At 44.5% G+C, this 25,252-nt stretch overlaps 1 protein-coding gene across 4 annotated transcripts in view; it reads right to left on the minus strand.

Annotated features, from left to right (window-relative positions):
- wscd2 (WSC domain containing 2) overlaps positions 1 to 25,252 on the minus strand; it is a 561,402-nt gene that overhangs the window by 317,597 nt on the left and 218,553 nt on the right. Inside the window, exon 1 of one of the 4 annotated variants that reach the window (XM_043715461.1) lies at positions 24,841 to 24,862. The exons of 2 other annotated variants lie outside the window; for them this stretch is intronic. The gene's annotated coding sequence lies outside the window, so the exon portion shown is untranslated. Of the gene's footprint in view, positions 1 to 6,403; positions 6,618 to 24,840; positions 24,863 to 25,252 lie in introns of those variants that run through there. One more of the 4 variants, XM_043715458.1, reaches the window with a different exon arrangement.

Raw genomic sequence — 25,252 nt, forward strand, 5'->3', positions numbered from 1 at the left:
TCCAAAGTGTATCACTTCACACTTGTCCACATTAAACTCCATTTGCCACCTCTTAGCCCAGCTCTGCATCCTATCTATGTCTCTCTGCAATCTACTACATCCTTCGTCACTATCCACAATTTCACTGACCTTAGTGTCGTTCGCAAATTTACTAACCCACCCTTCTAAGCCCTCATCCAGGTCATTTATAAAAATGACGAACAGCAGTGGACCCAACACCGACCCTTGCGGTACGCCGCTAGTAACTGGACACCAAGATGAACATGTTCCATCAACTACAACCCTCTGTTTTCTTTCAGCAAGCCAATTACTGATCCAAACTGCTATGTCTCCCACAATCCCATTCCTCCTGTTAAGTTCAATTAACATCCACAACAACGATGGCCATACGGAATAGGCTGTTTGGGCCCTCAAGTCTGATCTGCCATTCAATAGGATTCCATTTTCCCTGCAACCCTTGCTTTCCCTTTGATTGTTGTAATAACCCATCTGTTTCACCAATGTCCTTTAGGGAAGGAAATCTGCTGTCCTTTCATGGTCTGGCCTATGTGTGACTCCAGAACCACAGCAATGTGGCTGACTCTTAACTGCTCTCTAAAAGACCTAGGAAGTGCCTCGATTCAAGGATATTTAAAGATGGGCAACAAATGCTGTCCTTGCCCTAGTCCTGTCAAGGGATAGATATTAAATGAGCACAGCAAGATCCCAAGGAAGGGCAATTTAATAATGAGCAGGTGGTGAGCGAGGTCACAAAGAGTTTGGAAGTTCATTGTCCTGCACACTATGAGATGAGAGTGAATCCATTGCATGCTTGACAGTTTCTGGTCAATATTCTTTCAAGGTGATGACTGTGTGGGATGAGAAGCCAGGTCTAACTGAGGTATATAAGATATTGAAGGGAACTGACAAAGTTGATATAGTTTCCTCATGTAGGGCAATCTCAAACAGAAGGTCATAGCTTTAGATTAAAGGGTGACAGATTTTAAACAGAGGTGAGAAAGAAAATGACTCCTCTCACAGAGTTATGAATCTGTCAAATTCACTACCCCAGAGTGCAGTGGGACACTGAGTAAATGTAAGGAGGAGACGGACAGATTTTTAATGAGTTGAAGGGTTATGGAGAGTGGGCAGGAAAGTGAAGTTGAGGCCGAGATTTGATTTGATTTGATTTATTATTACTGTCACATGTTCCAAGATACAGTGAAAAGTGTTGGCCTGCATACTTTACTAGCAGATTGTACTTTACAAGTGCATCAGGATAATGGAACAGAGTTCAGGATACAGTGTTACAGCTGCCGAGATCGTGCACAGACCAGACATCATTAAAATTAAAGAGGTCCATTGAAAAGTCTGAACAGTGGGGAAGAAGCTGTTCTTGTACACAAACATTTATATCTTCTGCCTGATGGAAGAGGGTGGAAAACAGTATAACCAAGGTAAGAGGGGCCTTTGATGATGTAGTTGCTTTCCCAAGCCAGTGGGAAGTACAGTATGGATGGAAGGCTGGTTTGCCTGACATACTGAGCTGTGTTCACAACTTTCTGTGGTTTCTTGCCGTCTTGAGAACAGCAGTAGCCATACCACGTTGTGAGGCATCCGGATAGGATGTTTCCTATGGTGCATCTTCAAATATTGGTCAGAGTCTCTTCGGACATGCCTCCTGAGGAAGTAGAGGCGTTGTGCCTTCTTGACCGTAATGTCAACGTGGGTGGTTCAGGACCGACTGTTTGTGATCGTCACTCCCAAGAACCTGACGCTCCCTACCATCTCCACCTCAGCACCATTGAAGTGAGCTCAGTCATGATCACACAAAGTGGTGGAACAGGCTGGACGACCCACTCCTGCTCTTCTGATTATGCCTTAAAAGTGGAACAGTCCCAGTTAAAAGTTTAGAAAAAAAAAGCCGGATTTTTTTTAGGCCTTGGAAGGGTCAGAATTTAATTTCACTAGCTGCCTTCCCAATTGCTCAGCTTCACCGTGACATACAGTTGTGGAGGGAGGTGAGTAGAAGGAGTTGGGTGGTGGGGCCATCTGCCTATGACTGGCTGAGCCCATTAACAGTCCTTGAAGACCGAATGTTGGAGGTGGACGGGATTTCCCAGGCCCCAGGAAGTGGCATTGCAGCCCTCATCATGGCATTGTGGTGCCAGGGCTCCAGGCAGGGACAGAGGATCTCCCTACCCTGCTTAGTTCCAGCTCCAGTCATTTATGGGAAGGCCTGTTCCTGCAGTACCACCATGCTTCACAGAGAGAGGGAGCCACCTGTCAATCGAAAACATAAATACCCAACGGGTTCAGCCTGGCACAGAAGAGATCCACAATTTTCCACAATTTGAACACTGGAACCAACAGAGAGTGGGCTGCCAACTTTTCACTTGAGTCAAAGCATTGCCAACCCTACAGAGAGTAAACATAAAAGCAATTCCAAAGTGTTAAATAAAAACACAACAAAACAACGCAGGAATTGAAAGGAGAGAAAATTGGCGCATTTCATGAAAGGATAAAACACAGACTCTGGCACGGTTTCAATTTGCATATCTAAACCCAGTGCAAAATGAAGGATGAAATGATTCTAATTATATTGGTGATGCTAGGGTGGTTTAGTAAACTGGTGAAGGGAAAATGGCACTTGAGCCAACTTGCAATATGCTTCATGTACATGTCTATTGCCACCTTACTCATCTCTATTTAATCCATGTTCCATTGTTTATTCAACATTTCTTCATGGGCTGAACATTTGCTTTGGAGATATGAAACAGCAGAAATTCTAGCCCCCAACAGGTCAATGCATTGAGTGTAGGAGCTGGGAGGTCACATTGCGGCTTTACAGGACATTGGTTAGGCCACTTTTGGAATACTGCATGCAATTCTAGTCTCCCCGATATAGGAAGGATATCGTATAACTTGAAAGGATGCATAGAGTCATAGAGATGTACTACACAGAAACAGACCCTTCAGTCCAACCCGTCCATGTCAACCAAATATCCGAATCCAATCTAGTTCCACCTGCCAGCACCCAACCCATATCCCTCCAAACCCTTCCTATTCATATACCCATCCAGCTGTCTTTTAAATGTTGCAATTGTACCAGCCTCCACCACTTCCTCTGGCAGCTCATTCCACACACGCACCACCCACTGCATGAAGAAGTTGCCCCTCAGGTCTCTTGCATACCTTTCCCCTCTCACCCTAAACCTACGCCCTCTAGTTCTGGACTTTCCCCACCCCAGGGAAAAGACTTTGTCTATTTATCCCATTCATGTCCTTCATGATTTTATAAACCTCTATAAGGTCACCCCTCAGCCTCCGAAGCTCCCAGGAAAACAGCCCCAGCCTATTCAACCTCTCCTTATAGTTCAAATTCTCCAACCCTAGCAACATCCTTGTAAATCTTTTCTGAACTCTTTCAAGTTTCACAAAGGTGCAGAAAAGATTAACAAAGATGTTGCTAGGGTTGGAGGATTTGAGCTATAGGGAGAGGCTGAATAGGCTGGGGCTGTTTTTCCTGGAGCATCATAGGCTGAGGGGTGACCTTATAGAGGTTTATAAAATCATGAAGGGCACGGATACTGTAATTAGCCAAGGTCTTTTCCATGGGGTGGGGGAGTCCAGAACTAGAGGGCATAGGTTTAAGGTGAGATGGTGAAGACTTAAATCGGACCTAAGGGGCAACTTTTTCATGCAGAGGCTGGTGCATATACGGACTGAGCTACCAGAGGAAGTGGTGGAGGCTGGTACAATTGCATGAGCCAAATGCTTTATTTGAGATATCTGGTTGGCGTGGACAAGTTGCTCTGAAGGGTATATTTCCCAGCTGTACACCTCTGTGACTCTGTTGTGAGTCCAGAGTCACATGTAGGTCAGACCACAGAATGTTAGCAGTTTCCTTCCCTGAAGGGCATGAATGAACCAGGTGGGCATTTCCCCCCCAAGTTGAAACTTTATTGCTGGAACAGCACAGCAGGTCAGGCAGCATCCAGGGAACAGGAGATTCGACGTTTCGGGCACAGGCCCTTCTTCAGGCCCTTCTTCCTGAAGAAGGGCCTGTGCCCGAAACGTCGAATCTCCTGTTCCCTGGATGCTGCCTGACCTGCTGTGCTGTTCCAGCAATAAAGTTTCAACTTTGATCTCCAGCATCTGCAGACCTCACTTTCTCCTCGAAGATTTCCCCCCCAAAAACTGGTCATCATTAGACTCGTAATTCCGGACGGCTTACTGAATTCAAATCCCACCATCTGCCATAGTGAGATTCAACCTGAGTCCCCAAATGTTTTCTGAGTCTCTGGATTCAAAGGCTTGAGATTATACCACTGGGCCATTGCTGCCCATTGTCACAGAGATAGGGTCTGGGTAAAATTAAAGGGGGCTGATGACTGGAAGGCCAGTCAGAGGCTTTCCAGTTCAAGAGGAGCAGCAGATTGCATCCAGTCACTGAGTGAGGCTCCAGCAAGGAAATGTCTCTCTTTCGCTCACCATCCTCAAAACTGAAAAATTAAAAACAGTGAAGATATCCGGGCCACCTCTGTGGGGGATGTGGAAAGAGGGAGGAGGTGGGCAAGGACTGGGTTAAATAGGAGTATCCCATTACGAGGGAGAGCAACTGTACTGACAGCCAATCATGTAGATGGGTTACTGAGTCTACCTGACCTCTCAGACTGTCACTGGGCACCCACCCTCAGGCATTAAAGCATCTCCTGGAATGTCCGGATTACAGGACCCTGAGTGTAAAATCTTAGTCTATCCAACGCAAAGTTCTCAAATTCAAATGTAATGTTGATCTCGCTCTCTGTACACATTCTCTGTGGCCATAACATTGTATTGCTCTCTCTGCTCTATTACCCTCATGGTAATTGGGTATGGTATGGTATGATTTGCCTGTACCGCACACAAAACAAAACTTTCCCTCAGTACAGGTGACAACAATCAAATTAAATCAATGAGCCTATTTGGCTGCCCCCTCATGGGAGCAGGATACCCTTTGGGTCCTAACTTCACCTGTTGTAAAATGGAAAGGAGGGGTGGGAAATAAAACTGAAAGACTCACTGTGATAGCTGCTAGAAAAGATGGGGGTGAGCTGAAGCCTGTGTTTGGCAGTCTACTCACACATGAGGGATGCTCATTTCAGAAAGGTGCCAATGACATCGGCACTGACAGTCAACTGGCATTCAGCCCCTCGAGCTTATTCTAGACTTCCAGATGAAAGAAAAATAGTAAAACTGGTGACTGGATCATCTTGTACATTTCAAAATGGAGCTCCTGCAGGTCACAACATCTTCATGCAGGAAATATTACTGCCTTATGTTTTCTCTTTTCTCCCTCTAAGCTGTCATTCATTAATGACTTATTTCCATCTCCCACCTTTGTTCCACAAAATAACCTCACAATTAAAATCTATCCATGTCAATTTTGAAATTTTCCATAGACTTCTTAGCCTTCTGAATGTGAAAACGCACTTTGTGATATTACCCTGAAGAATTCACCCCTAATTTTAAGGTTATGGACTCCTCTCTAAAAGGAACAGTTCATGTCTGAGGTAAAGTTGTCATGGTTCCAGAGCACCATTGAAGCTGCTCTCTCATTGGACAGAGATGATTGGTGATGGATTAGACCTGGGGGTCACCATGCCCCAGGTGAGGAGCAAGGTTGATAAGGCAGAATCTCCACGGAAGCCTCACACAGTGCTGGATATTAACTCCATGCTGTTTGCGGCACCCTGTGTCATAGAACAGCCATCCAAACAACTCCTTCTGGATGTGGTGTGTATCCTTAGTTTTGTATTCATTCATTGGATGAAGGCATCGCTGGCTAGGTCCGCATTTATTGTCCATCCTTAATTGCCCTAAGGGAGGTGGTTTAAGAGTCAACCATATTGCTGTGGGTTTGGAGCAACATGTAAGTAAGGAGGGCAGTATCCTTCCCTAAGGGACATTAGTGAACCAGATGGGATTTTCCAACCATGGACTCATGGTCATCATTAGATTCTTAATTCCACATTTTTATTGAATTCAGATGCCACTATCTGCTGTGGCAGATTTCAAACCCAGGGCCCCAGGACATTACCTGGGTTTAGGGATTAACAGTCCAGTGATAATATCAGTACGCCATCGCCTATTACTTTGTGTACTGTATTGAGAAAAGACACACCATTTGGACTCACAACAGCAGCCACTGTTAAACTAACTTCATCCCATGTCTCTCCAACAGAGAGTGCAGCAGAAACAGCAGCGTAACAAAATACCCAGAGCTCTTACAACATAGACCACACTTAACATCTTAATCACTTCAAGTAAATCTCACCCTTAATCCTACCCCCTCATGGGTTTACAGCTTCTCAGAAAGAAACGATGAAAGAAATATTAAACAAGAAAGGTTAGCGTTATCCTTCCATTGCTTACAGCTCACCTCAATGATTCGTTCAACCTTGCCCAACAGGTTTCCTTCAGCGGTTCCGGCTGAGGGGCTGTGACTGTACAGTCAGTGACGTGGGAGGGATTTGAAAAAAACCGGTTCCTGTCATTTCAGTTTGAAGATGTTCATTCAGCCACTGCAAGGCAAGGCTAATTGCAATACCAGCTGTAGATACAATACTCAGTCACGTCCTGCGTAAAGTACATGGCTTTCAACATATGGGCAAATCAGCAGTCTGCTAATCACCAGCGAGCAGATGATAATGAGATTTGAGATGGCAGCCTGGAGTTTTCCTTTAAATTATGGATTAGAGTTCCTAAAATAAGACCCACACATTAAAACAGAGGATAATGTTACACTTGTGGTGGTGTTCTTTTGAAAAGTGGACATTACAGACTCTGAAACAGTATATCACATTTGCTATTGTTGCACTAGTAATATTAAATTTGCTGTGTTTGCTGACAATTAAACTTATGGTCTCATTGAGTTATAGAGTCATAGAGATGTACAGCATGGAAACAGACTCTTTGGTCCAACCCATCCATGCTGACCAGATTTCCTAACCTAATCTAGTCCCATTTGCCAACACTTGACCCATATCCCTATAAACCCTTCCTAGTCATATACTCATCCAGGTGCCTCTTAAATGTTGTGATTGTACCAGCCTTCACCACTTCCTCTGTCTGCTCATTCCATGCACGCACCACCCTCTGTGAAAAAAGGTTGCGCCTTAGGTTCCTTTTAAATCTCTTCTGTCTCACCCTAAACCTATTGCCTCTAGTTCTGGACTCCCCGACACCAGAGAAAAGACTTTGTCTATTTACCCTAACCATTCCCCTCATGATTTTATAAACCTCTATAAGGTCACTGCTCAGCCTCTGATGCTCCAGTGAAAACAGCCCCAGCCTGTCCAGCCTCTTCCTATAGCTCAAAGCCTCCAACCCTGGCAACATCCTTGTAAATCTTTTCTAAACCCTTTCAATTTTCAGTTATTGGGGCTAGATGTCTACTTGCCCGATCCACCGTGCTGATCAGTGATTGGAGTAAGGAAACAATAATAACAACAATAATAAAGCTAACAACAAAATGCCCACTGTGTGGAAAAAAACCCCGAAGGCACTTTGTTAAAACAAACACTGAGAGGAACAACTTAGACAAAGAGGGAGCTTTTGAAGAAGTTCCACGAAGTTCGTTCTTTATTCTCTCTTCACACATCCTGCCAGCCAAAGTCAGGAGTTACTTCAGAAAATAATCCTCAGATCAAGCCAATATCTATGGAGAGCATAAACAACGTCTCGTCTCTCAGTTCCTCGTCTCATCTGCTTTCTGCACCAATGCTGACTGTGCTGTCAAAAGTATCCAACCATTTGAAAACACAACAAACTTTATTTTAACCAACACCTTAATGAAGCGGCAGTGATGATAAACTGGCAAAAATTATATATGTCAAATACCAGATGTTTACTGTCTTATTGTGATCTCCGCAATGTCCGAGTTGTTAGCTGAGAGCGCAAGTGACAAGTCTCTGTACCGGTAAGTTTTATTTAAGGCAAAGTTGCATTACTATGCAAGTGATTTAAGTTGTAAATAAAGTTTAAAAAGATGTGTATAACCACTGCATTATGTTTCTATTACTTACTGAGCGTTTTTACATTGATTATGTGGACCTTTTGATCAAATGGAATATTTGATAAACAGATGTGCAGATGAGGTGAACCGGCCATGCTAAATTGCCCATAGTGTTAGGTGCATTAGTCAGGGGTAAATATAGGGTAGGGGCATGGGTCTGGGTGGGTTAATCTTTGGAGGTATGGACTTGTTGGGCCGAAGGGCCTGTTTCCATATTGTAGGGATTCTAATCTAATCAAAGGTACACTCCTGGTCCCATAAATGCTAGTTAATAAAAAAATTGTTGCATATGCTTCAGATTTTCTCATTTTGTTTTTGCCGAGATCTGCAAAGAGAAAGGAAAATGCAACAGTTTCTTTTCATATTTGATTTAAATGTAATTTCCGGAGTGAAATCAGGGTTGCAGATGAGGGGTGACCCGAAGGTGATCTTTCAAGTTCTGAAAGGTTTTGACAGGCCAGACCTGGAGAGCATGTTTCCATTCTGGGGGGAGTATGGAAACAGGAACCATAAATACAACATAGTCAGAGTAAATCCCCAAAGGAAATTCTGAAGAATCTTATCTAGAAAGTGGTTGGAATTTATAGAATCATACAGCACAGAACTAAATCCTTCAGTCCAACCAGTCCATGACAACCATAATCCCAAACTAAACTAGTCCCACCTGTCTGCATTTGGCCTATATCCCTCTAAATATTTCTTATTAATGTACCTGTCTTTTACACATTGTAACTGCACCCAGATCCACCACTTCCTCTGGAAGCTCATTTCACACACAGACCACTCTCTGTGTGAAAAAAAACCCTCATCTCTCTTTTAAGTCTTTCTCCTCTCTCCTTAAAAATATACGTCCTAGCCTTGAAATCCCCCACCCTCAGGAAAAGACACGTTATCTATACATCTCATGATTTTATAAAAAACTTTACAGAGTCACCCCTCAACCTCCTATGCTCCAGTGAAAAATGTCCCAGCCTATCCAGCCCCTCCTTACAACTCAAACCCTCCATTCCTGGCAACATCCTGGTAATTCTCTTCTGAACCCTCTCCAGCTTCCGAATATCCTTCCTATAACAAGGCGACCAGAACTGGGATACAGTGCTCCAGAAGACAAGCATGAAGGCAAGCATCTTGCCATAGTTGAGGTGACTATTATGGTTACATTTTAGGGGAAGCAGAATAAATACAGAAAGGAGAGAGGAATAAACGAGAATATTAATGGAGTGAGATAAAACGGATTGAAAGAGCTGCATGTGGAATATAAATACAGTCATGATTTTGAGCCAAATGATATTTTTCTGTATTGTATATTCAATGGACATCTTTCAGGAATAGTAAATTTTATCTGTATTTCCTGAATCTAGTTAATTCTATAGAGTGCTAATCTTTAACCCTCAGTCTGGGACAGCGGGATATTACTCACACCCACCTTAGTGAAAGATGTTTCATTTCCAAATTCAAGCGTGCAGATACTAGTTGCATGTGGCACAGTGGATTTGCTTACATAATCTAAAAATATAATCTGGAAACTTAAAATTTTAAGTGTCAGGCTAAGTGTGGTGGATATTGTGATGATACTGTACCTTTAAGAAAATTATTTTCTGTGCCATTTCTCTTGCTGAGAGGTGTTGCCTACAGTGGTGTCAGAATGCCTGCTTCAGAAACAGTGGGGAAAAAGCTTTGAGCTCCCTCAGTACTTTATTAAATTAGACAAAAGAATCCGGAATGGGTGGAGTTAGGCTCTCACAAACCCAGGTAGTTTTGCGTTCAGTTGGGGTTTGGAATTGGCTGTTGAAACTGACACATATAATTCTATCTCTGCTGCACCAAAAAGCTTGAGTTCTCTTTCTGTGCTTTTAGATTTCTGCTTTCAGTCTTCCTTTCTCCTCGACTGGAACGGAGATAGTTTGTGAGAAAAATCTGTTTTCATAGAAACCCTACAGTCTGGAAACAGGCCCTTCAGTCCAAAAGGTCCACCCCAACCCTATGAAAAGTAACCCACCCAGACACATTCCCTATTATCCTATATTTACCCTTGACTAAGCACCTAACCTACACATCCGTGAACACTATGAGTAATTTAGCTTGAATATACAATTCACCTAAACTGCACATCACTGGGTTGTGGGAGGAAAGCGGGAGCACCTCGGGTCCCTGGTGCTGTGAGGCAGCTGTGTTAACCACTGAGCCACTATGCCACCCCCACAAATTAATTTTACTGAATTTGCCTTTGCCAAGGGTGTATTTACAGAATGTTGTTAAATTGCAGCGATTGATGATTATTATGTAAATAATATATTAGGTTATTAAATATTTCAATAAAGTTATACCAATTATTTATTTTTTATTTGCATATTTTAACTGTGCTGTAAGAATAAAGTGTGTTTGCTTAAAGTCAATAGGATCACATCTGGAAACCACCACCTGACACTTTCCTTTAAATAGAATGAGAAGTTGTGGTGTCCCTACCTCTGAACTGGGAGGCCATGATTCAAGTCCCATATGCTCCACAGCTGTGTAATAACATCTCTTACTGGTTAATTGTCTTGTCTCCTTGATACCTTTTGAGGGGGTTTGGTCTGGTCCATAACAATACTCTTGTTTACCCTTCGAGTTCCACAGCTAGCGTGTCCCCTTCCACAGGGACAGGTCTTATTGTAAGATTCAAGCCCACATATTAATATTGTATAGCTTAGATATAAGAAGCAATGTCATGTTGGGAAGGCTAATTTCAATATTTGGGATGCTTGAGAAACTGATGGGAGCAACTTCTGAAAATAAAATTAGTAAGACTGGCACACATACAGTCCCTTCCATGATCACAAAGTGCTCAAGTTAATATCTCAGCTGATGAATATATCAAATTCCAGAGTGGAACCTGGCTAAATAATTTGATTTTCAATTTGGTTACTGTGTTGATCAGTCATTAAATGTGAGGTTGTCAGTGTAGATTTAACAAAAGAACAGAGTGGGATCTCATAGGGGCCGGATTGACGTGGGAGATGGTGAGAAACCTGGGCATATCATGAGAAGTCAGGAGATGCCTTTCTCAATGTTAGGCGCAAAATGTCACATTTTCCAGGCATCATTACAGGTGAGATTCACACTCGGGAACGATGAGAGGGGGATTATTGTTCATTATCACTTTTATTAACACTGGAGTCCATCTCATTAATATGCAGATTTAAATAAAAATTAACCTAGTTTTTTAATCAACCTGTCATTACATGTCTCAGGAGCAGGCGGGATTGAACCTGGGCCTCCTGCTCCCGGGGTAGGGGCACTACAATTGCATCATTAGAGGACCCCAGCAGGTTTCTTCTTTTTTAATTTAACTTATTTATCTAATTAACCAGTCAGCAATGTTATTCCACAGCTCTGGAGCATGTGGGACTTGAACCAGGGCCTCCTGTTTCAGAGCTAGGGACACCACCACTGTTCCACAGGAGGGCCCCTGCAGGCTTCTAGTCCACAAGATGCTGGATAGAAGCCAGATGCTGACAACTGCCAATCAGCCAGTCGGAGCAGGTACCTGGTCACTCCAGCTTACCACTCACTCCTCCTGACCTCCACCTTAAACACTAACACTAACATCTCTGGGCTTGTTCCACAGCAGGGGCCTCACACCCCACATCCAATACATGCCAGCCTCTCCATTCTAATAATACACTTCTCCCCTTCACTAACAGTGCACTTCTGCACCTCAATGCTGTACTTTGAGTACGGCACTGACACATAGAGTCTTAGAGTCATAGAGATGTACGGCAGGGAAACAGACCCTTCAGTCCAACCCGTCCATGCCGATCAGACACCCTGACCTAGTCTAGTCTCATTTGCCGGTACTTGGCCCATATCCCTCTAAACCCTTCCTATTCAGATACCCATCCAGATGCCTTTTAAATGCTGTAATTGTACCAGCCTCCATCACTTTCTCTGGCTGCTCATTCCGTACACACATCAACATCTGTGTGAAAAAGTTGTCCCTTTGGTCCTTTTTAAATTTTTCCCCTCTTACCTTAAATCTATGCCCTCTAGTTCTGGACTCACCCAAACCATGGAAAAGACCCTGTCTATTTATCCTATCCGTGCCCCTCATGATTTTATAAACTTCATAAGTTCCATAAGCTGCAGCTGTACAAGCTCCCTGGTGAGACCACACTTGGAATATTGTGTCCAGTTCTGGTTGTCCTACTATAGGAAAGGTACAGAGGTTTTGGAGAGGGTGCAAAGAAGGTTTACCAGGATACTGCCTGGACTGGAAGGCTCGCCTTATGAAGAAAGGTGGAATAAGCTTGGACTTTTCTCTCTGGAGAGAAGAAGGAAGAGAGGAGACCTGATTGAGGCGTACAAAATAATGAGAGGAATAGATAGAGTCAATAGCCAGATACTTTTCCCCAGGGCAGGATTGGTTGGTATGAGAAGTCATAGTTTGAATTATTAGGAGGAAGGTATAAAGGAGACGTCAGAGGTAGGCTCTTTACGCAGGGAGTTGTGAATGCATGGAATGCGTTGCCAGCTGTGGTGGTGGAAGCAGAGTCACTGGGGACATTTAAGCAACTGCTGGACATGCATATGGATAGCAGTGAGTTGAGGGGTGCATAGGTTAAGTTACTATATTTTATAGTAGGATTAAATCTTGGCACAACATCATGAGCCAAAGGGCCTGTTCTGTGCTGTACTTTTCTATGTTCTATGTCACCCCGCAGCCTCCAATGCTCCAGGGAAAACAGCCGATTCAACCCGTCCCTACAGCTGAAACCCTCCAACCTGGCAACATCCTTGTACATTTTTTCTGAACCCTTTCAAGTTTCACAACATCCTTCCTATAGGAGGGAGACCAGAATTGCACACAATATTTGAAAAGTGGCCTAACCAATGTCCTGTACAGCTGCAACATGACCTCCTAACTTCTGTACTCAATTGTTCTATATTCTTCCACAGGAAGAATCATGGTCTCAGCATTTACCTTTTCAAGCTTCCTCAGAATTTCTCTTGACGATCTCTAAGACGATCTCTCATTCTTTCAAAATCTGATGACTATAGGCCCAACCAGCTCAACATATTTTCATCACACAACATCTTCATTGAAGGAATCAGCCTGGTGAAATTTTATGATCTCTGCATGGTCCTTCTTAAGTAAGGTGACCAAAACTGTACACTGGTTTAAAGAATCTGGAGTACACGTCAACAATGCATCTACCCATTGGCTATCATTATTAATTTGATTTATCCAATAGATGTAGAGATTAAAGTTACTCACAATTATTGCAGCACCTTTCTTGCAATCCTGCTGTAGTGATCAGAATCACAGAAATATCATATAATCCCCAGAGTGTGTAAACAGGCCATTCATCCCATCGAGTCCACACTGCCCTCTGAAAGCATTCCACCCAAACCCATCCACCAACCTATCCCTGTAACCCACATTTCCCAGGGCTAGCCCACCTAGCCTGCACATCCCTGGATTCTATTGGCAATTTAACATGGCCAATCCACCTGACCAGCTCCGCTTTGGACTATGGAGGAAATCGAGCATCCAGAGGAAATCCACACAAACACAGAGCGAATGTGCAAACTCTAAACAGTCACCCGAGAGTGGAATCAAAAGCGGATCCCTGGCGCTGTGAGGCAGTTATGCTAACCACTGAGGCACTGTGCTGCCCTAAAGATTGTAACAAGTTCAGCAAGATGGACCTCATAGAATATGAGTTCCCTGATTGGGGCTGATAATCTGGTCCATTCATCTTTTGATGAATTACATACATAGACTTACAAATCTATTCACTTCTCTGCTGTTCCTAGTTTCAAACCAAAGAGAAATACTCCAAATGCCTTTCTCTGGACCAATCCTTAACATTTACTGTTTTGGACTTAAATAGCCACAGTTTTGCCAACTCAAACCATGTTACCTTGCAACTTCTTGTTCTCATTATCTGGATGCATTATCCTTTTTAAATTTGTGCTACCTTCAAAACTGGATACAATACTCTATTACTTCAGTCAGCTTTAACAAATATTGTGCGTGGTGTATGTTGACCTGAAAGCATCTGAAAAGGTTAATGTTTGGTTGAGTTCAGTAAGCATCACCCACAGAGACGATGCCACAGGGACTTGTTCAGAGTAAAGAAAGAAATTGCTAGAAACAGACCTGGAGCTAATGTGCCTCTAACAGTTTCGATTTCGAGATGCTGGTGTTGGACTCGGGTGGACAAAGTTAAAAATCACACAACACCAGGTTATAGTAAAACAGGTTTAATTGGAAGCATCTGATGAAGAAGCCACACTCTGAAAGTTAGTGCTTCCAATTAAACCTGTTGGACTATAACCTGATGTTGTGTGATTTTTTAACTTCTAACACTCTCGACAGGGATGGGACTACAGATTTATACTTATGGACTATGAACAATTAGAAGATGTTATACAGTTTCTGGATTAAAGCTGCTCTTTACCATGGGAGAAAAGAACTTGCATTTTTTTTTTGGAAATTACGCAAAAAGTTAAATGTAAACTGTAATCCATCTGATTACAGAAAGTGACTTTTGGAAAATTACCAAACAAAGCTTTTAGGAAGAAACGAGTTGGTCTTTAATTGCTGGAAACTCTGGCTTTGGAAGAGACTACAAAGCTCCTGCACTGATGGCTGCTGAGCAATCCTTTCTGATCTTAGTTTCTGCTTCACAAACCCAGGATATACAGAAGAGGAAAACCTCCAAAACTGCAAAAAGACTAAAAAGACCTCTCTTCCTGTCTCGGTTGGAAAATATGCATACATGATAAAATTTCCACAACTCAGTAATTTGAATACCTATAAACTCAGACAAACTGAACTGTATTCACTTTTTAAAGACTTGGAACTAGCTTGATATCTATCCAAACTGAAGCTTATTGAGAAATTCTTCCATTGGTCCATGACTGTCAACAAGTTGATATTATAAACAAGAAACTCAGTGGACTGAGACTTCATTAACATCTATCCTTTATTCTCAAACCATGGTCAATAAAGATGTTTTTAATTTTATCCTTTACGAACATCATCTGCGATGTCCTTGTTCTTTGTTGTGTTTTGATATTTCAAACTTCAGAACTTTAATAAATGCTCATGGATTTGAAAGAATCAGCAATAACTCTGTCTGCAATAAACTGCGAAGGAGCAAGAATAAACTGTAATACAGGAATTGAAAACAATTAGCCATGCCTGGGGGATAAAACAGGGTGACGCTATATAAACAACTGTTTAAACAACTACTTGATAACTGGCTGCCTTCTGCCACAAGGACAAATGATTCCCCTGCAGAAGAATTTAAGGAGTTTATGGGCAGGTTAGCACTGCTGCCTCACAGCGCCAGAGACCTGGGTTCAATTCCCGCCACAGGCAACTGTCTGTGTGGAGTTTGCACATTCTCCCCGTGTCTGTATGGGTTTCCTCCGGGTGCTCCGGTTTCCTCCCACAGTCCAAAAATGTGCAGGTTACGTGAATTGGCTATGCTAAATTGCCTGTAGTGTTAGGTGAAGGGGTAAATGTAGGGGAATGGGTCTGGGTGGGTTACTCTTCGGAGGGTCGGTGTGGACTTGTTGGGCCGAAGGGCCTGTTTCCACACTGTAAATAATCTAATTGCAGGAAAATTGTGTTTTCAACACAGTCAATGTGGATTTCTCCAGCTTCCTCATTTCCCCTCCCCTCACCTTATCCCTGATTCAACCTTCCAACTCGGACCTGTCCGACCTGTCCATCTTCCTTCCCACCGATCCACTCCACCCTCCCCTCAACCTAGCACCATCACCACCACCTTCATCTACCCATAGCATGCTCAGCCACCTTCCTCCCAGCCCCTCCCACCTCCCATTTATCTCTCAGCACTCCTTGGCTCACAGCCACATTCCTGATAAAGGCCTTATGCCTGAAACATTGCTTCTCCTGCTCCTCGGATGCCGCCTCACCGGCTGTGCTTCTCCAGCACCATACTCTCAACTCTGATCTCCAGCATCTTTAGTCCTCACTTTCTCCTAGTAAGGTAAGGTAAGGCATGGTAAAGGCAAGGTAAGGCTCACAGGTGAGCCCGTATCACACTCTCTTACATTGCCTGACCATACCTTACATTGCCTTGCCTAACCTTACCTTGCCTTACCTTACCTTGCCTTGCCATGCCTTACCTTAACTTGCCATGCTTTACCTTGCCATGCCTTACCTTACCTTGCCATGCTTTACCTTGCCTTACCATACCTTGCCTTACCTTGCCTTGCCTTGCCTTAACTTGCCATGCCTTACCTTGCCTTGCCTTACCTTACCTTGCCTTGCCTTACCTTACCTTAACTTGCCATGCTTTACCTTGCCTTACCATACCTTGCCTTACCTTGCCTTGCCTTGCCTTACCTTGCCATGCCTTGCCTTGCCATGCCTTACCTTACCCTACCATGCCTTGCCATGTCTTACCTTACCTTGCCATGCCATGCCTTGCCTAGCCTTGCCTTACCTTACCATGCATTACCTTGCCTTGCCTTACCTTACCTTGCCATACCTTACCTTACCTTACCTTACGTTACCTTGCCATGCCTTGCCTTACCTTGCCTTACCTTACCTTACCTTGCCATGCCTTACCTTACCCTACCATGCCTTGCCATGCTTTACCTTACCTTATCTTGCCATGCCATGCCTTACCTTGCCATGCCTTACCTTACCTTACCATGCATTACCTTGCCTTGCCTTACATTACCTTACCTTGCCATGCCATGCCATGCCTTGCCTTACGTTACCTTGCCATGCCTTGCCTTACCTTGCCTTACCTTGCCATGCCTTACATTACCTTGCCTTGCCTTGACTTACCTTACCATGCCTTACCTTGCCTTACTTTACCTTACCTTACCTTGCCATGCCTTACCTGACCTTACCTTACCTTGCCATGCCATGCCATGCCTTACCTTACCTTACGTTACCTTGCCATGCCATGCCTTACCTAGCCTTACCTAGCCTTGCCTTACCTTGCCATGCCATGCCTTACCTTACCTTACCTTGCCATGCCTTACCTAGCCTTGCCTTACCTTACCTTGCCATGCCTTACCTGACCTTACCTTACCTTGCCATGCCATGCCATGCCTTACCTTACCTTACGTTACCTTGCCATGCCTTGCCTTACCTTACCTTGCCTTGCCATGCCTTACCTTACCCTACCATGCCTTGCCTTGCCTTACCTTACCTTGCCATGCTTTACCTTACCTTACCTTGCCTTGCCTTACCTTACCTTGCCTTACCTTACCATGCCTTACCTTGCCTTGCCTTACATTACCTTGCCTTGCCTTACCTTGCCATGCCTTACCTTGCCATGCCTTACATTACCTTACCTTGCCTTGACTTACCTTACCATGCCTTACCTTACCTTACCTTGCCTTACCTTACCTTACCATGCCTTACCTTCCCTTACCTTGCCATACCTTGCCTTACCTTAACTTAAGAAGGGCCTGTGCCCGAAACGTCGAATCTCCTGTTCCCTGGATGCTGCCTGACCTGCTGTGCTGTTCCAGCAATAAAGTTTCAACTTACCTTAACTTACCTTACCTTACTTTGCCATACTTTGCCATGCCTTACCTTACCTTGCCACTGGTGAGTTCTGGTGGCGATTGGAGGGGCGGGGCTCACCTACCACCCCTCCAACCTCCATATACATCATATCATCCGTCGTCATTCCCGCCACCTCCAAACGGACCCCAACACCAGGGATATATTTCCCTCCCCTCCCCTATCAGCGTTCCGAAAAGACCACTCCCTCCGTGACTCCCTTGTCAGGTCCACACCCCCCACCAACCCAACCTCCACTCCCAGCACCTTCCCCTGCAACTGCAAGAAATACAAAACTTGCGCCCACACCTCCCCCCTCACTTCCCTCCGAGGCCCCAAGGGATCCTTCCATATCCGTCATAAATTTATCTGCACCTCCACACACATCATTTACTGCATCCGCTGCACCCGATGTGGCCTCCTCTATATTGGGGAGACAGGCTGCCTACTTGCGGAACATTTCAGACAACACCTCTGGGACACCCGGACCAACCAACCCGTGCGCGGCATGGTGGCACAGTGGTTAGCACTGCTGCTACACAGCGCCAGAGACCCGGGTTCAACTCCCACTGACTGTGTGGAGTTTGCACATTCTCTCCGTGTCTGCGTGGGTTTCCTCCGGGTGCTCCGGTTTTCTCCCACAATCCCAAAACCTGCAGGTCAGGTGAATTGGCCATGCTAAATTGCCTGTAGCGTTAGGTGAAGTGGTAAAATGTAGGGGAATGGGTCTGTGTGGGTTACGCTTCAGCGGGTCGGTGTGGACTTGTTGGGCTGTAGGGAATCTAAATCTAAATCTGACCCAACCACCCCGTGGCTTAACATTTCAACTCCCCCTCCCACTCCACCAAGGACATGCAGGTCCTTGGACTCCTCCATTGCCAGACCATAGCAACACGACAGCCGGAGGAAGAGCGTCTCATCTTCCGCCTAGGAACCCTCCAACCACAAGGAATGAACTCAGATTACTCCAGTTTCCTCATTTCCCCTCCCCCCACCTTGTCTCAGCACCACCTTCCTAACCTGCAATCTTCTTCCTGACCTCTCTGCCCCCACCCCCACTCCGGCCTATCACCCCCACCTTAACCTCCTTCCACCTATCGCATTTCCAACACCTCTCCCCCAAGTCCCTCCTCCCTACCTTTTATCTTAGCCTGCTTGGCACACTCCTCTCATTCCTGAAGAAACGTCGATTCTCCTGTTTCTTGGATGCTGCCTGACCTGCTGCGCTTTTCCAGCAACACATTTTCAGCTCCTTCTGCTCTATTACAATCTGTTTTCTCCTGTGATGAGAGGAAGAGAGTGACATGGAAGAAAGTGGCGTGATTGTTAGTGAGGGTAGAGGTTGGGGGATAAATGCTAAGGTGTCCCAAGTGAGTAGGTAGTACAGGGGACACACAGGGTTGGTAGTCCGGGGTGGGGGTGAAGGAGGATACAGTGCATGAGGCAAGATGAAGCATGTGATAGTGAGAGCGGTAGTGCATGAGCCTGGGTGGGTGGTGGATGCAACAGAACAGAGTGTGAAGTCACAGAGAGAAGGTGGTAGCACTTAGCTTGGCAGAGTGCATTCCACAAACAGCAATGTGATAATAGGCAGTTCATCTGAGGCATAAATATTGGCCAGTGATAATCCCCCTGCCTTTCTTTCAAACCAATTCCGTCCAATGTAACTTCCCCCTGTGTTGATTGGGTCTCCCTTAGAGCCAGGGGTTTGGATGAGGATGGAATTTGTGCCCTCCTGGACACCTCTAAAAAATTCTTAAAGCAATATGTAAATAGGCCAAGTAGGGAAGGGACCATGTGTCTGACAGCACAGACAGTGCCTTGGTCTATTGACTCAGATTGAAGACAGCACCCCTGACAGTGCAGCATTCCCCCATTGCACTGTGTAGAGGGCAGACTTGAGGATTTGGGACTTAACTCACAACTGATTGACTCTGAGGTGAGCTAGCAAGCCAGGGCTAAGATTAAAAGGGAAATGGAGAAGCAATGGGGTGGAGACTTCTTCAAGACCACAGCTAATTAGTGAGCTCACTCAGGAGGGGTCGCTGAGTATATTCAAGCAAGAGATTGATTTTCTTTTTGATATTAAAGACATCAAGGTGTATGAGGATGAAGCAGCAACTCGGCTTTGAAATAAAAAGTCAACCATGATCATTTTGAATGGATGTGGAGGAGCTGGTGTTGGGCAAAGTCAGAAGTCACACAATGCCAAGTTGTAGTACAACAGTTTATTTGAAATCACAAGCTTTCGGAATGCTGTTTCGCCTGACTTCTCCTGACGAAGGAGCAGTGCTCTGAAAGTTTGTGATTTCAAATAAACCTGTTGGACTGTAACCTGCCATCATGTGAGTTGTGACATATTGAATGGCAGAGTTAGCTCAAAAAACTAAATGGCCTGCTCCAGGTTTCAATGCTTTTATGTTTGAAGAAGCCAGCACCAGAGACCAAACTACATCCCTTTGTATGGCACCATTCTACAACTGGTTATGTTACATCTGAGACACGGAACTTTAGGAAAGTCTACAGTAGGTCCGAGTTGAGTGAACGGCTCCTTGTGCTGATTGAACTGCTGCAGTTGTCTTCAATGCCCCGGAGTAGGAAGAAGTGAAATGTCTGACACGATCTTCTAATCATTTGTGACAAACATGGTCTTCTTTGTATTTTTACCCCTTTTAAGTGAGATAACTTTTTTTTAATTTCAAAAATATACTTTATTCATAAAATATTTTGATGATCTGTACAATTGGTCATGCCATACATCCGTAAACATTCCATTTCTTGGTATACAGAGACAGAGTAATCATTCATATGTACAGGTCTGTACGATTACATTTTTAGCTGAGGCATCAGCAGAGCCCAAATGATTGCGTGGGCCCCCTGTTCTTCTTTAGGCAGGCAGATGTTACACGGTGGTCTTTCCCCACCGCGCCTTGGCGGCAGCTGCCCCAAGCTTCAGCGCGTCCCTCAACACGTAGTCCTGGACCTTGGAATGTGCCAGTCTGCAGCACTCAGTCGGGGTCAACTCCTTCAGCTGGAAGATCAACAGGTTTCGGACCGCCCAGAGAGCGTCCTTCACCGAGTTGATGATCCTCCAGGCACAGTTAATGTTCGTCTCGGTATGTGTCCCGGGGAACAGACCATAGAGCACGGAGTCCCGCGTCACGGCGCTGCTCGGGACGAACCTCGACAAACACCACTGCATTCCTCTCCAGACTTCTTCTGCGTAGGAGGTGTGTGACAGTCTCGTCCCCCCCTGCAGCTGCTTCGGTGGCAGCGTGTGGTACGGCTGAGAGTCCGGGCCTGCATAAAGAATCTCACAGGCAGAGTCCTTCTCACCACGAGCCATTTCAAGCTGGAATCATGACCCACTGAGTCAATGCATTTGGTCACATTGGATCATGGTGGCTGAGGCCCACTTTTAGGTAGCCATGATCTTTGTAGATCACCAGAGAGCAAATTACGGCACCATAGCCTGCTGTGTTTGGTCACCCAAGTCCAGCATACTGTCAAGGGTTCTCCATTGAGCTAAACAATCCTTGTAGATTAAGAACTAGCAAACATTGAGGGTGTTTTGTTCCCTCTCTATAGCATCCTCATCATCAATCACTTTCTCTTGTTCAAAGCTCTCTCTCTCTGTCTCTCTCTCTCTCTCTCTCTCTCAGAGAGAAAGAGAGACAGTGGGATCTTTGTAGATCACCAGGGAGCAAATTACGGCACCATAGTCTGCTACGTTTGTTCACCTAAGTCCAACATACTGTGAAAGGTTTTCCATTGAGCTAAACAATACTCATGAATAAAGAATCCACATTTGAGCTGACCAATTCCATTTGCATTCAAAGGAAGTGGAACAATGCTGAGCAAATTGAACTGAAAGAAGCATGTGCTGATGTTTGTATACATTCCTCTCACCAATGGAAAGCCTTCTCTCTCTCTCTCTCGCTCTCTGTTTCTCTCTCTCTCTGTCTCTCTTTCTCTCTGTTTCTCTCTGTCTCTCTCTCAAGAGAGAGAGAGCGACAGAAGGCTTTCCATTGGCGAGAGGCATGTCTACAAACACCAGCACATGCTTCTTTCAGTTCAATTTGCTCAGCGTCGTTCCATTTCCTTTGAATGCAAATGGAATTGGTCAGCTCAAATGTGGATTCTTTATTCATGAGTATTGTTTAGCTCAACGGAAAACCTTTGACAGTACGTTGGACTTGGGTGACCAAACATAGCAGACTATAGTGCCGTAATTTGCTCTCTGGTGATCTACAAAGATCCCCCTGTCTCTCTTTCTCTCTGAGAGAGAGAGAGAGAGAGAGAGAGAGAGAGAGAGACAGAAAGAGAGAGACAGAAAGAGAGAGCGAGAGAGAGCTTTGAACAAGAGAAAGTGATTGATGGTGAGGATGCTAAGGAGAGGGAACAAAACACCCTCAATGTTTGCTAGTCATGAGCAACAAACTCAAGCACTTGGCACAGCAATATGACAGCCATCATCTCCGGACACTGTGTAGTGCTGCAAATCAATAATGCAATTATCAATAGTGCATGAATGTTTCTAGATGTCCCTTTATTTCCATTTTTCTTATTGTTCCCAGCATGCTATGTAAAGACATATCCTTGGCAATCAGCCTCTGACAATTTATCAATAAAGCAACTCATCTGATCGAGCCCGTACAAACCAGCTTTCAGAGAGAGGACTTGGTTATAAGTATACACTAAACTGCTCCAGCGACAAAAAGGCAACCATTCCGCAGATGGTCAAAACCAGAGAGAGAAACACACAGTAAGAAAACTAATCCTTGGAAATGTTTGTTTTATTCAGTCTATGGAGTGAGGACATCACTGGCTAGGCCAGTATTTATTGAGGAGAAAGTGAGGTCTGCAGATGCTGGAGATCAGAGCCGAAAATGTGGTTGCTGGAAAAGCGCAGCAGATCAGGCAGTATCCAGGGAACAGGAGAATTGACGTTTCGGGCATAAGCCCTTCTTCAGGAAGGGCTTATGTCCTGAAGAAGGGCTTATGCCCGAAACGTTGATTCTCCTGTTCCCTGGATACTGCCTGACCTGCTGCGCTTTTCCAGCAACCACATTTCAGGCCAGTATTTATTGTCCATCCCTAATTGCCCAGTGGACAGTTCAGAGTCAACAACACTGATGTGGAACTGGAGTCACGTATAGGCGAGACCAGGTAAGGATGGCAGTTTCCTTCCCGAAAAGGGATAAGTGATCCCAATGGGATTTTTCAACAAAAGACTCTTAATTCCAGGCTTTCATTGAATTCAATTCTACCACTTGCCATTTGCCATGGCACAATTCAAACCTGGGTCCCCAGAACATTACTTGGATTTCTAGATTAACAGTCCAGCAACAACACCACTCTGCCATCATCTCCCCAGTGAATGCACTGCAGCCCTGTTCTGAAGGATTGGACCAGTATGTATCATTCACATGTCTTCTTGTTTCTTTACCTTCAAATAAAAACATGGAAGTACCATCAGAACTCAACATATCTGGCACATTAACTATGCTAAGCATGACTGAAGGAAAAATATTTTCATACGTTTTAAGGAAAGTTTTTTCCATTTTTAAAATCATGCATTCGGTATCTAAATTACAATGGCTTCCACCATGACATTTGAAGCGTTAAAGGTCAAGTCACCCCAGTCCTGACATACTGTAGGGATGCTGTTAGAAAACTAGCGATTCAACCTGAGGGTCAGCACGCACTGGGCAAGAGGAGAGGTTGCAAAGAACTAGTGTTTCACTCATTAATGTTACCTGAACCCAATGCTCTTACTATGCTGGAGTCAGAGGCAGCCAGCTCCAAATGACATTCCGTCAGCCTGCTCCCAAAATACTTACACTGAGAAAACTGACCGTGCACACAAAATTGACCAAGGATCATCGTCCAAAACCAAGATGTCTTGCAAATGGAGTGGCACGGTGGCACAGTGGTTAGCGCTGCTCCCTCACAGTGCCAGGAACCTGGGTTTGATTCCACTCTTGGGTGACTGTGCGGAGTTTGCACATTCTCCCCGTGTCTGTGTGGGTTTACTCTGGGTGCTCCGGTTTCCTCCCACAGTGCAAAGATGTGCAGGCTAGGTGGGTTGGCCGTGGGAAATTGCCCATCATGTCGAGGAATGTGCAGGCTAGGTGGGTAAGCCATGGGAAATATAGGGTCGGGGGTGGGTCTGGGTGATTTGCTCTTTGGAAGGTTGGTGTGGACTTGTTGGGCCAAATGGCCTGTTTCCACACTGTTTAGATTCTATGAGTGACCAGTTCATAAAGGAAAACATAAAAAGGTGAGGAGAATTAAGAAAATATACCATTGTCTTTCACTTGATTGACACCCAAAATTCTCAAAAAAAGGCCAAAGAGCAGACATTTGTGGAAAGTAGAAATAAAAACAGAAATTGCTGGAAAACTCAGCAAGTCTGGCAGCATCTATGGAGAGAAAGGACAGTTAGCATTTTAGCTCCAGTTACTCTTCTTCAGAATGGCCATTGGTTAAAATTCTCATCCTAGTTTTCAAATTTCTCGATGTAGCGTCACCCTTCCCTATCGCTGTAACCTCATCCAGCCTCTGGGAAATCTGTGCTCCTCCAAGTTTAAACTCTTGAACTTCACTGTAGAGTAATTCAATATCAGCAGAATGTAAAGTGACATGTTGGTGAAGTCTGTGTCCATGATAATGTGATGAGATCTGGAAGGAGGCAGCAGGTCTACCAGACTCTAAGACAGTGTGTGTCTATTGTGCTGTAAATAAAGAGTTTTAAGCAGCTTGCAACAAAGAAGCAATACTTGGAGATTGGCTGCTGTCAGAATCCATACACACAATAAAACAATTCCCAATTTTAATCACTTCATCATTGCTAGGCGCACCTTCATTTGTGTAGGTCAGTTCTCGAATTCCACCTTAGACCTTTCTGCATCTCCCTCCTTTAAGTCACTCTTTATAATCTACCCTTTCCAGATGCTTGATAATTTGTCCAAAAATCTTACTTTGCTGATTCAAGGCATTAAAACCTTATAATGTGGTGAAATATGAAGCAAAGAGTCAAGGACGTAGAGCAGGTCTCCATTGGAACTGAATGTGGGACAGAAGATGAGTTAATTAGCGCTAAGGTGGGACCAGACTCAGGTATTTGTGAGCCTTAAAGTTTTACAGACAAAGGGAAAAGCAAGATAGATGAAATTTTATACACTATGGATTAATCTGAAAGATTTAACAGGCTGAGACTTTGTACTTTAAAAAAGAGAAGGTTGATGGTTACCTGATAGAGGTCGTAAAAACTGTGGAAGATTTCTTTTAAAGAATCCCTACAGTATGGAAACAGGCCATTCAGCCCAATAGGTTCACACCAACTCTCCAAACAACCAGACTCACTCCCTTCCTGCACTTACCATGGCTAATCCACCTGACCTACACACTTAGCATGGCCAATTCACCTAACCTGCATACATTTGGACTGTGGGAGGAAACTGGAGCACCCAGCGGAAACCCATGCAGACATGGGGAGAATGTGCAAACTCCACACAGATGGCTGCCTGAGGGTGGAATTGGACCCAGGTCCCAGGCACTGTGATGCAGCAGTGCTAACCACTGAGCCACTGTGCTACCCCATAGGGGATAATTATAGAAACAAATTTTGAGCTTTTAAGGGAGATCAAAAATACGGGTCATAA

Source organism: Chiloscyllium plagiosum, chromosome 25 (genome assembly GCF_004010195.1).
Source record: "Chiloscyllium plagiosum isolate BGI_BamShark_2017 chromosome 25, ASM401019v2, whole genome shotgun sequence".
Classification (NCBI taxonomy): domain Eukaryota; kingdom Metazoa; phylum Chordata; class Chondrichthyes; order Orectolobiformes; family Hemiscylliidae; genus Chiloscyllium; species Chiloscyllium plagiosum.